This window comes from Trichechus manatus, unplaced genomic scaffold (assembly GCF_000243295.1).
Source record: "Trichechus manatus latirostris isolate Lorelei unplaced genomic scaffold, TriManLat1.0 scaffold00256, whole genome shotgun sequence".
In the NCBI taxonomy this organism is placed as follows: Eukaryota; Metazoa; Chordata; class Mammalia; order Sirenia; family Trichechidae; genus Trichechus; species Trichechus manatus.
In genome coordinates this window covers 2,220,664-2,232,033 of record NW_004444192.1, presented here as the reverse complement: position 1 = coordinate 2,232,033, position 11,370 = coordinate 2,220,664, and the positions used below count along the sequence as shown (strand labels likewise).

General features: G+C 39.8%; 1 pseudogene; it reads right to left on the bottom strand.

Moving 5' to 3' along the window:
* Positions 1-7,283: 7,283 nt before the first annotated feature.
* LOC101344517 (protein FAM136A pseudogene) lies at positions 7,284-7,696 on the bottom strand (annotated as a pseudogene).
* Positions 7,697-11,370: the final 3,674 nt, after the last annotated feature.

Sequence of the window (11,370 nt, the reverse complement as noted above, 5' to 3'; positions counted from 1 at the left end):
ATAATAATAAAGCCTGAAAAAGGAACCCAGAGTGCTTGGGCTTGTGTGGGTAAAGAGTTATATTTCAAATAGACTTTTCAAGGAAGGACTTAGTAATAATGTGATGTTACAGGCAAACTCTAAAGGAGATGAGAGAAAAAGCACTGAGGATAAAGGTAAAGGGGTAGAAGTTATGCTGTTAGAGGGAACAGAATGTGAATGTTTCAGTGTACTGAGGCTGGAGCTTGCTTGGAGTGTTCTAGGAAATAAAAAGAGGCTGGTGTGGTAATGTAGAGTGACTAAAGCTGAGAGAGGGAGGACTTCAAGATAAGAGTTAAGGGGAAACTGTGATACTCATGGAGGTACACTACTCAGATCTCCCTTCAAGAGAGAACCTGACTTAAAAGAACTATACAATGAAAACTGTAAAACACTACTGCAAAAAACTAAAAGAGACCTACATAAATGTGAAAACATTCTGTGCTTATGGATTGGAAGACTTAACATTGTGAAAATGTCAATACTACTGTCTGCTGTAGCAGAAATACCACAAGTGGTGGCTTTAACAGAAATTTATTTTCTCACAGTTTAGGAGGCTAGAAGTCCAGGTGCCTGCTCTAGGGGGAGGCTTTCTCTCTCTGTTGGCTCTGGAGGGGGGTCCTTTTCTCTTTTGAGCTTCTTCTCCTGGGCAATCTTCATGTGGCTTGGCATCTCTCCTCCCCCATCTCTACTTCCTCACTTGCTGTTTAATCTCTTCAAATCTCAAAAGAGATTGATTTAAGACACACCCTACTCTAATACTGTATTATTAACATGACAAAGAAAATCCATTCCCAAGTGGGATATAACCACAGATATAGAGATTAGGATTTACAACACATATTTTTGGGGGACACAATTCAATCCCAAACAACTACCAAAGGTGACCTATACATATAATACAACCCCAATCCAAATTCCTACAACATTCTTTACTGCAATGGAAAAACTGATCAACAACTTTATACAGAAAGACATGTGGACTTGGCTAGCCAAAGCAATTTTGAAGAAGAACAAAGTAGGAGGCCTCACACTTCTCAATAACAAAACATACTATACAGCCACAGCAAACAAAATGCCCTGGTACTGGCTCAATGGCAGACACACAGACCAATGGAATATAATTGAGAATGAAAAATAAGGTCATCCATCTATGGGCAACTGATTTTCAACAAGAGGTCAAAGTCCATTCAATGGGGGAAGAAACAGCCAATTTAACAAATGGTGCTGGCAAAACTAGGTATCCACTTACAGAAAAATAAAACAGGATGCATACCTCACACTATACACAAAAAATAATTCAAAATGGATCAAAGACCTAAATGTGAAAACTGAAACTATAAAGTTCCTGGAAGATAGCATAGGGAAAAAACTGTGGGACCTAATTTAAAAAAAAAGAAAAAGATTGTCAAACACAACTACAAATACATGAACAACAGAAGACAAATTGGATAACTGACACCTCCTAAAAATTAAATACTTAACGTTCATCAAAAGACTTAATCAAAGGAGTAAAAGACAGCTTATTTTCCTGGAGGAAAAATCTCTGGGAAAAACATATCAGATAAGGGTCTAATCTCTAAAACATATAGAAAACTTCAACAACTCAAGAACAAAGACAAACAATCCAATTAAAAAAATGGGCAAAGGACATGAACAGACACTTCACCAGAGAGGATGCTCAAGTGGCCAACAAACACATGCAAAGGTGCTCATGATCATCAGCCATTAGAGAGATGCAAATGAAAACTGCAGTGAGACATCATCTCAACCCTGCAAAAATGGTACTGATTTAAAAAATAAAAAAGAAAGAAAACAAAAATGCAGGTAAGTATGTGAGGAGGTTGGAGAATTTACCCACTGCTGGTGAGATCATGAAATTGTACAACCACTATGGAAAATGGTATGGCACTTCCTCAAAAAACTATAAATAGAAATACCTTATGATCCAGCAATCCTACAGCTAGGTATATAACCTAGAAATCTCATAAAAGCAACACGGGACTTCTGGGCAACATGCGCTATAGACAGAAGCACCATGCCTTCCCTCCACAGCAAAGACCTGAAAAACTAAGTCAAACAGAGACAAATGTCAATCCTGAAACTCTAAGCATCAAATGAAGAGATAAAGAACTCAGCCAAGCACCAAATGGAATAAGAAACTGACAGAAAACAGAGAGCAAGGAGAGTTACGTGCAGAGGTCCCCTATCAGCTAACGCAGCACAGATTCACCAGCTTGGACTCCTGTCAGAGACTGGAAAACAGGGAGTATGGGAAAGCAGCTTCACGGAGTTCCCAGAAGGAGACAGAACAACCAGTAACCAGTGGCATACACTTTCCCATCCCCCACCCTTCTTCACCCCCACTCAGCCTCCTCTGCTTCCTGCAGTCACAGTCTCTTGGTCACTTGGATTCCACCTGCCCACACTTGCTGGCTCCCTGAGTACCATTTGTTTGTTGTTAGTGTTGCTTTTTTCCACTTCTTTTGGTTTCTTTCCTACCTCTCACCACCTCTCCCTCCTTTCTCTCAAATACCTGGCTCCATGTGCCATCTTTGCTTCTTCTTGAAAGGCTATGAAATGCTGCTCGACTGTGCAACTGCTTCCCAGCCCATGCCACCAAGCTGGTGAGATCACCATGGCTTTTTTGATTTGCTGTGTTTTGGTTTGTTTGTTTGTTTCCTTTTTTGTTTCTCGGCTTGGAAGCCCCTTCTACCCGGGCTGTACTGCCCCACTTGGGAGCTACTTCCCCAGTCTGTGCAGTTGCCAAGTGGGACCCCAGGGGAGCATTTCTTTGTTCTTTTTAGTTTTTTTATTTTGTTTTTGTTTTATTTTCTCTCTTTTTTCCTTTTTGTCTTTCTTCATTTCTCAGTTTCTCATCTCTCTATACTTGCCTTCTCTTCCTGTCTCCTGAATACCTGGCACTGTGTGACAACTCTACCCCTTCTAGCCAGGAGGTACTTTGCAGCCTGGGAGCCACTTCCCCAGTCTTCACAGCCACACCAGTGGAATCCCTGGGGGCTTCACTTTTTTTTTCTATTTTTTTATTTATTTATTTTATTTCTTTTACCTTTTATCTTTCTTTCTTTTTTTCCTATTTGTTTTTCTCCATTTCTTGGTTTTCTCAGCTATCCACTCCAATGGCAAGCTCCCTTAGCACTCTTTTTTTTTTTTTTTTTGGCCCCTAATTCTCTCTCCTCTCTCTCTTCTTTCCCATAACCATCTTAGCTACACACATGTTATGGATTGAATTGTGTCCCCCAAAATCTACGTGTATCAATTTGGCTAGGCCGTGATTCTCAGTGTTGTGTGGTTGTCCTCGATTTTGTGATTGTAATTTTACATTAAAGAGGATTAGGGAGGGATTGTAACACCACTCTAACCAAGGTCACATCCCTAATCCAATGTAAAGGGAATTTCCCTGGGGTCTGGCCTGCACCATCTTTTATCTCTTGTAAGAGATAAAAGGAAAGAGAAACAGAGAATTGGGGACCTCATACCACCAAGAAAGAAGAACCGGGGGTGGAGCGTGTCCTTTGGACCAAAGGTTCCTGCACAGAGAAGCTCCTAGTCTAGGGGAACATTGATGAGAAGGCCGACAGAGGGAGAAAGCCTTTCCCCGGAGCTAGAGCCCTGAATTTGGACCTGTAGCCTACTGGACTGTGAGAGAATAAATTTCTCTTCATTAAAGCCATCCACTTGTGGTATTTCTGTCAGAGCAGCACTAGATGACTAAGACAACACATCACGATCTCTCCCCTTCTTCCTGCCTACCTGCACCGTGTGCTGAACATCACATCCCTGAGCAGAACCTACCTTGCACTGATTCCTGGCCTGCTCTGTTGGCCCTAGTAGGTGCCACAAACAACTCATCCAAGCCAGTCCCCTTCAGTGGACCTGTCCTGCTGCACCATAACTGAATGACTGGACTGCCCATTGTACAAGGAGGTGAAAAGTGTCATTCCCACAGACTAGCAAACAACAAAGAATGCACAGCATGCCTGCTCAGACATAATGAAATTTTTTAAAAAAGCAGGATGAAACAGACCAATCTACAATCAGTAAATGTGGAAAATAACTACTGAATGTCCTGAAGACAGCAGACAATATCAAAACATTAAAAAAAAAAACAGGACGGGATGGTTCCAGTAGGCATCCAAAATGAAACACCAGATGACATTCCAGTAGAAGAAAAGGTGCTAGAACTACCTGATAGGGAATTCAAATCTCTAATATTCAGAGCTATCTAAGAGTTGAAGCAAAAAGCAGACAAAAATGGGGAAGAAACAAATTCATGGAAAACGTAGGTAAATTCATGGAAAATACAAACAAACAAACCAAAAAAAAAAAAAAAAAGAATTCAGGAAAATAATACAGGAAAAAAATTCCAAAATAAACTTACAACTAGAAATCATACAAAATCAGCAATTAGAAATCCAAAAGGTGAACAACAAGATGTCAGAAATGGACAGTGTCATAGAAGGGTTGAGGAGCAGATCTGAAATGATGGAAGACAGGAGCAGCGAAATTGAAGACAAACACTTGGACACAACCCTGTTTGAGGAAAAATCAGAAAAAAGAATGAAGAAAAATGAAAACACCCTGCGAATGATGTGGGATACAAACAACAGCAAAAATTTGCAAGTTATCGGAGTTTCAGAACAGGGGGAGAAAACAGAAAACACAGAGATCATTGAAGAACTGCTGACAGAAAACTTCCCCAATCTCATGAAAGATGAAAAGCTGACCATCCAAGAAGCTCAAAGAACCCCATATAGGATAGACCTCAAAAGAAAATCACCAAAGCATACCATAATCACACTCGCTAAAACTAAAGACAAAGAAAGAATCCTGAGAGCAGCTCAAGAAAAATGAAAAGTCACATACAGAGGAGAAACAATAAGACTAAGCTTGGATTATTCAGCAGAAACCATACAGGCAAGAAAGCAATGGGACGACATATATAAAACCTTGAAAGAAAAAAGTTGTCAGCCAAGAATAATATATCCTGCAAAACTCTCGTTTGAATATGATGGTGAAATTAGGACATATCCAGATAAACAGAAATTAAGGGACTATGTAAAAACCAAACCAAATTTACAAGAATTATTAAAGGAATCCTTCAGTCTGAGAACAAACAACATCAGATCACAGGCTGAGTCTAGGATGCAAGATTGTACCAGCCAGATACCAACCTAGGAAATGAACTCTCGAGGACTATCCAAAACCAAAAGATTTGCAACAAGCAACCGGAGAGGTTAATCTGTAAATGACAACAAAATCAGAATAATAAAAGAGGGAATAAATTGTGTAGGTGCAGAACCTTCTAATGGAGAGGAAGGCAAGGCGATAATAAGTTATAATAGATTGGCTAAAACCTAGGAAGATAAGGGTAAATTTCAAGGTAACCACAAAGAAAGTTAACAAACCTACTCATCAGAATAAAGAGGAAAAACTTAAAGTGTCAGTAAAAACAAAATCTACAAAAACAAAAGAAATGAAAAAAAAAAAATCCACAAACAAAAGGAATTCAGCACAGGCGAGTAAGAGGAGCAAAGAAAACATCTTCACCACAAAAATAAGCACTACAAAATGATAGCAATAAACTCACAGCTATCTTAATTACACTGAATGTAAATGGCCTAAATGCACCCATAAAAAGACAGTGAGTGACAGAATGGATTAAAAAAACAAGATCCATCAATATGCTGTCTACAAGAGACACACCTTATAAAAAAGATGTAGATTTTTTATTTTTGGGGGGAGGAAAATTAAACCACTAGGAAAATATATCACAGCCTTGAAACAGCAAACAGGTTACATTATCACTTCAAGTAATAAGTTGGTAGAAAGATGACTAAGCCCTTATCAAAATGATAAGGTGTCACTGGAGGAGGAACACTGCCTACTGCAAAGGCCTCAGGCAGAAAGTGGTATTTGGTAATGGGAGGCCGCCCCTCCTTTGTTCTAAGGGAGTCACAGCTCTCCCTAGCCCCTGAGCTACTTTTTCTCCCTTGACTTTCCTGTTGCCAGGGCATTGGCTTAACAGGGCTCTGTTATTTCAGGGGGCTAAGTAAGCCATTGGACACAGCATCAGGAAAGACCAATCACTAGAAAAGGGCCAACAAAATGAGGAAACCCTAAATGAGATAGATTGCCACACTAGCTGTAATAATAGACTTAGACACACCAAGGATCACAAAGATAGCACAGGACCTTGTAACATTTAGTTTTTTATATGTAAAGTTACCATGAGTTGGAGTCGACTTGATGGCAACTAAAAACAACAAAAGCAACAAAAATTAAGTAATGCTGGATTTAGGCCTTCATTTCATTCTGTTATATGAAAAACTAGATCTTTCCAAATCCAGTACAACTTTCTTAATTAATAAGCCAACAGTTTCTCTTTCATCGTTCATTCGCAGATATTGGTATATATCACAATCAAAACCCCCTTTTCCTTCAACGAGTAGTGTCATTGCAAGATTGTCCTGTCACTCTACTGAAGACAGCCTCAGAGGGCACCATAACAGCCAGTGAGAAGGAAGCTCTTCTTCCCACACCCAGTGTGATGCTGCCACTTGTTTTTGCACGGTCTCCAGGCTGAAAGGTACAACATGCGAGAATTTCAAGAAAAGCACATCTTGACAGCCAGATGATGGCCAAAGAGCCTTTCAAAGTTTTCATCCAAACTACCCTGTCTCCCAACTTGATATCTTAATCAATTTCAGGCTTTTGTATATAAAACAAAGCCAAGCAAAACAAACACCGAGAAATCTGTTTTCTGCTTTAAATTACTGATCTCATGGATTCTGTTTTACAGCTTACAGAAAATGGGGTGGTGGTACTTCTCGTAAAGAGGAGGTTGGCAACAAACAGAAATACCCCTCCTCAAACTCCACCAGATCATAGGCAGGTTGGAGGAACATGCCAGCCTGTTGGTACTTGTGTAATAAGCAGAATCTGGTGCATTGCAGGGCTCTGACTTGATACAGCAACTAAGATACCTACTGCTAGGATAAACACTTGCCACATACAATTTAGGCTCTAAATAACTCTCTTGTGCTACCTCCGACCCAAATTTTAGCACCAGTTTTTCCCATTTTACTTCCTGTGGATTAGAACTTATAAAAGAACCAGAGTCCAGAGCCAGGTGACATATTCCTTAAACTTACTGCCATCCTTAATTTCTTCATTCTTAAATCTCATTTAAAAGACCCAATTTCCCATCCTGCCCTCATTCCCATGGGCACTGGCAAAGACTTTTATTTTGCAATGGATGAGAGAGACTCCATCTTCTTGGTCATGGACGAGATGAAATGCATGTGGTCATCCACACACTTAGTCACACAGCTCTCCAGCTACTGCTTGCCTGAAGCTCCTTACTCCCTGCATCCATCAAGCCTTCGGCTTTGTCATTGCAAAGCAAGGTACACCAGGATGGATAGTCCTGGAACTTCTCCAACTTGCTGGTCACCAGGGCCTGGGCTTGGGCCAGCGGTGCATGGCAGCACTCATAGCAGTGGTGCACGTGCTGCAGGGACGTCTGGGTGTCCTCGCAACAGCTAGCACTGAACCAGAACATGATGTCCTGCATCTTCCAGATGTTCTTTCTCTCCAGACTCTTCACCATGGAGTCGACTGCCTCCTGCACTCGGAGCTACTGCAGCTCCACCATGGTGACCATGCATTGCTGGCCCAAGATGTAAACTTATTAAAAATCAAAGGATGGAAAAAATATATCAAGCAAACAGCCACCAAAAAAGAGCAGAAGTAGCAATACTAATCTCAGATAAAATAGACTTTAAAACAAAATCCACCATAAAAGACAAAGAAGGGCACTACATCATGGTTAAAGGGATGATCCAGCATGAAGATATAACCTTAATAAACATCTACGCACCAATGACAGGGCTCCAAAACACATAAAACAAACTCTAACAGCACGTAAAAAAGAAATTTACAGTTCCACAGTAATAGTAGGAGACTTCAACACACCTCTTTCAGTAAAGGAAAGAACATCTAGAAAGAAACTCAACAACTACAAAGAAATAAATGGCACAGTCAGCCAACTTGACCTCATAGACATATATAGAACACTCCACCCAACAGCTGCAAACTGCACATTCTTTTCCAGTGCACATGGAACATTTTCCAGAATAGACCACATCTTAAGCCACAGAGCAACCCTCATGTCATGGATTGAATTATATCTCCCAAAATGTGTGTTTCAATTTGGCTGGGCCATGTTTCCCAGTATGGTGTGCTTGTCCTCCATTTTGTGAATGTAATTTTATGTTAAAGAGGATTAGGGTAGGATTGAAACACCCTTACTAAGGTCACATCCCTGATCCAATGTAAAGGGAGTTTCCTTGGGGTGTAGCCTGCATCACATTTTATCTTATAAGAGATATAAGGAAAGGGAAGCAAGCACAGAGTTGGGAACTTCATACCACCAAGAAAGCAGTGCAGGGAGCAGAGCACATCCTTTGGACATGAGGTTCCTGTGCTGAGATGCTTCCAGAATAAGGGAAGACTGATGACAAGGACTTTTCTCCAGAGCTGATAAAGCCTTCCCCTGGATCTGATGCCCTGAATTTGGACTTGTAACCTACTAGACTGTGAGAGAAAAATTTCTCTTTGTTGAAGCTATACAGTGGTAGTATTCTATTATAGTAGCACTAGATAACTAAGACACCTCAACGAAATCCAAAACATTGAGATATTACAAAGTATCTTCTCTGACCACAATGCCATCAAGGTAGAAATTAACAACAGGAAGAACAAGCAAAGGAAATCAATTGCACGGAAAGTGAATAACACCTTAATTACAAACAATTGGGTAACAGAAAAAATCAGAGATGGAATCAAAAAATTCCTAGAATCAAAACACATCCCACCAAAACCTTTGGGACACAGCAAAGGCAGTCCTCAGAGGACAATTCATAGCAATAGATGCACACATTAAAAAAGAAGAAAGGGACAAAATCAAAACAATAACTACACAACTAGAACCAATAAAAAGAGACCAGCAAAAAAAAAAAAAAGGTCACAGCCACCAGAAGAAAGGAAATAATAAAGATCAGAGCAGAAATAAATGAAATAGAGAATAGAAAAACAATATAAAGAATTAACAAAACCAAAAGTTGGTTCTTTGAAAGGATTAACAAAATCGACAAACCACTGGCCAAACTGACAAAATAAAAACAGGAGAGGATGCAAATAATCTAAATAAGAAATGAAATGGTGGACATTACAACAGAATCTACTGAAATAAAAAGGACCATAACAGAGTATTATGTAAAACTATACTCCAACAAATTTGAAAACCTGGAGGAAATGGATAAATTTCTAAAAACACACTATCTACCCTAACACAAAGTGATGTTGAAAATCTGAACAGACTCATAACATGAGAAGAGATTGAAATGTAATTTAAAAAACTCCCAACAAAAAAGAAGCCCTGGCTCAGATGGCTTAACTAGATAATTCTACTAAACTTTCAGAGAAGAACTTACATCACTACTACTCAAATTATTGCAGAACATAGAAAAGGAAGTGACACTTCCAAATACATTCTATGAAACCAGCATAACCCTGATACAAAAACCAAAGACACTACCAAAAAAGAAAATTACAGACCAATATCTCTCATGAATATAGATGCAAAAATTATCAACAAAATTCTAGCCAATAGAATTCAGCATCATATCAAAAAAATAATACACCACAACCAAGTATGATTCATACTAGGTATGCAAGGATGGCTCAACATTAGAAAATCAATCAATGTAACCCACCACAAAAATAAAAGGAAAGGAAAGAAAAGAATCACATGATCATCTCCATTGACACAGAAAAGGCATTCAACAAAGTTCAACAAACATTCCTGATGAAAACTCTCAATAAAATAGATACAGAAGGGAAATTCCTCAACTTATTATAAAGGGCATCAATGCAAAACCAATGGCCTACATCATTCCCAATGGAGAGAGGCTGAAAACATTTCTCTTGAGAACAGGAAGAAGACAAGGATGCCTTTTATCACCACTCCTATTTAACATTGTGCTGGAAGTCCTAGCTAAGGCAATAAGGCAAGAAAAAGAAACAAAGTGCATCCAAACTGGTAATGAAGAAGTTAAAGAGTCCCTATTTGCAGATGATATAATACTATAAATAGAAAACCCTAAAGACCCCATGAGAAAATCACTGGAATTAACAGAAATATTCAGCAGAGCAGCAGGATACAAGATAAACATACAAAAACCAGTTGGATTCCTATACACCAATAAAGAGAATGATGAAAAGGAAATTAGGAAAACAATGTCATTTATAATAGCCCCCCACAAAAAATAAAATACTTAGGAATAACTCTAACCAGTGATGTAAAAGACCTATACAAAGAAAACTGCAAAACACTACTGCAAGAAACCAAAAGAGATCTACATAAATGGAAAAACATACCATGCTCATGAATAAGTAGACTCAACATAGTGAAAATGACAAGTCTACCCAAATCAATTCACAAATACAATGCAATCCTGATCCAAATACCAACAACATTCTTTAAAGAGATAGAAAAACTAATCATTAAATTTATATGGAGAAAAATTGTGCTCTAGGCAGAATCACCATGCTGTCCCTCCACATCAAAGTTCCAAAAAACTAACCCAAACAGAGAAAACAACAATCCTGAAACCCTAAAACATCAAATGAAGAAATAAAGAACTCAGCCAAGCACCAAATGGAGTGAGAAAACTGACAGAGAATGGAGAGCGAGGAGAGATTCATGCAGAGGTCCCGTATCAGCTAACGCAGCGCAGATCCGCCATCTTGGACTCCTATCGGAGACCAGCAAAAGGGGGTATGAGAAAACAGCTTCACAGAGCTTCCAGCGGGAGACATAACAACCGGTAATTTGCAATATATGCTTTCCCACACCCCACCCTTCTTCACCCCCACTCGGCCTCCTCTGCTTTCCACCACCACAATCTCTTGTCTGGGAAGTACCGGCTGCTTAAATTCCACCCACCCGAACGGGCTGGCTCTCTGGGTGCCATTGGTTGGCTGCTAGTGTTGCTTTTTTCCACTTCTTTTGATTTCTTCCTTACCTCTCACCACTCCCCCTCCTTTCGTTCAAATACCTGGCACCGTGCACCATCTTTGCTTCTTCCTGAGGGGATGCAGAGCTCTCATAATTTGTGATATACACGTTCCCACCCCCTACCCTTCCTTGGCCTCCTTGGCCTACCCATACTTGGCCTCCTCTACTTCCCAAAGACACAGTCTCTTGTCTGGGAAACACCGGCTGCTTGGATTCCACCAGCCCGCACTAGCTGGCTCTCTGAGTGC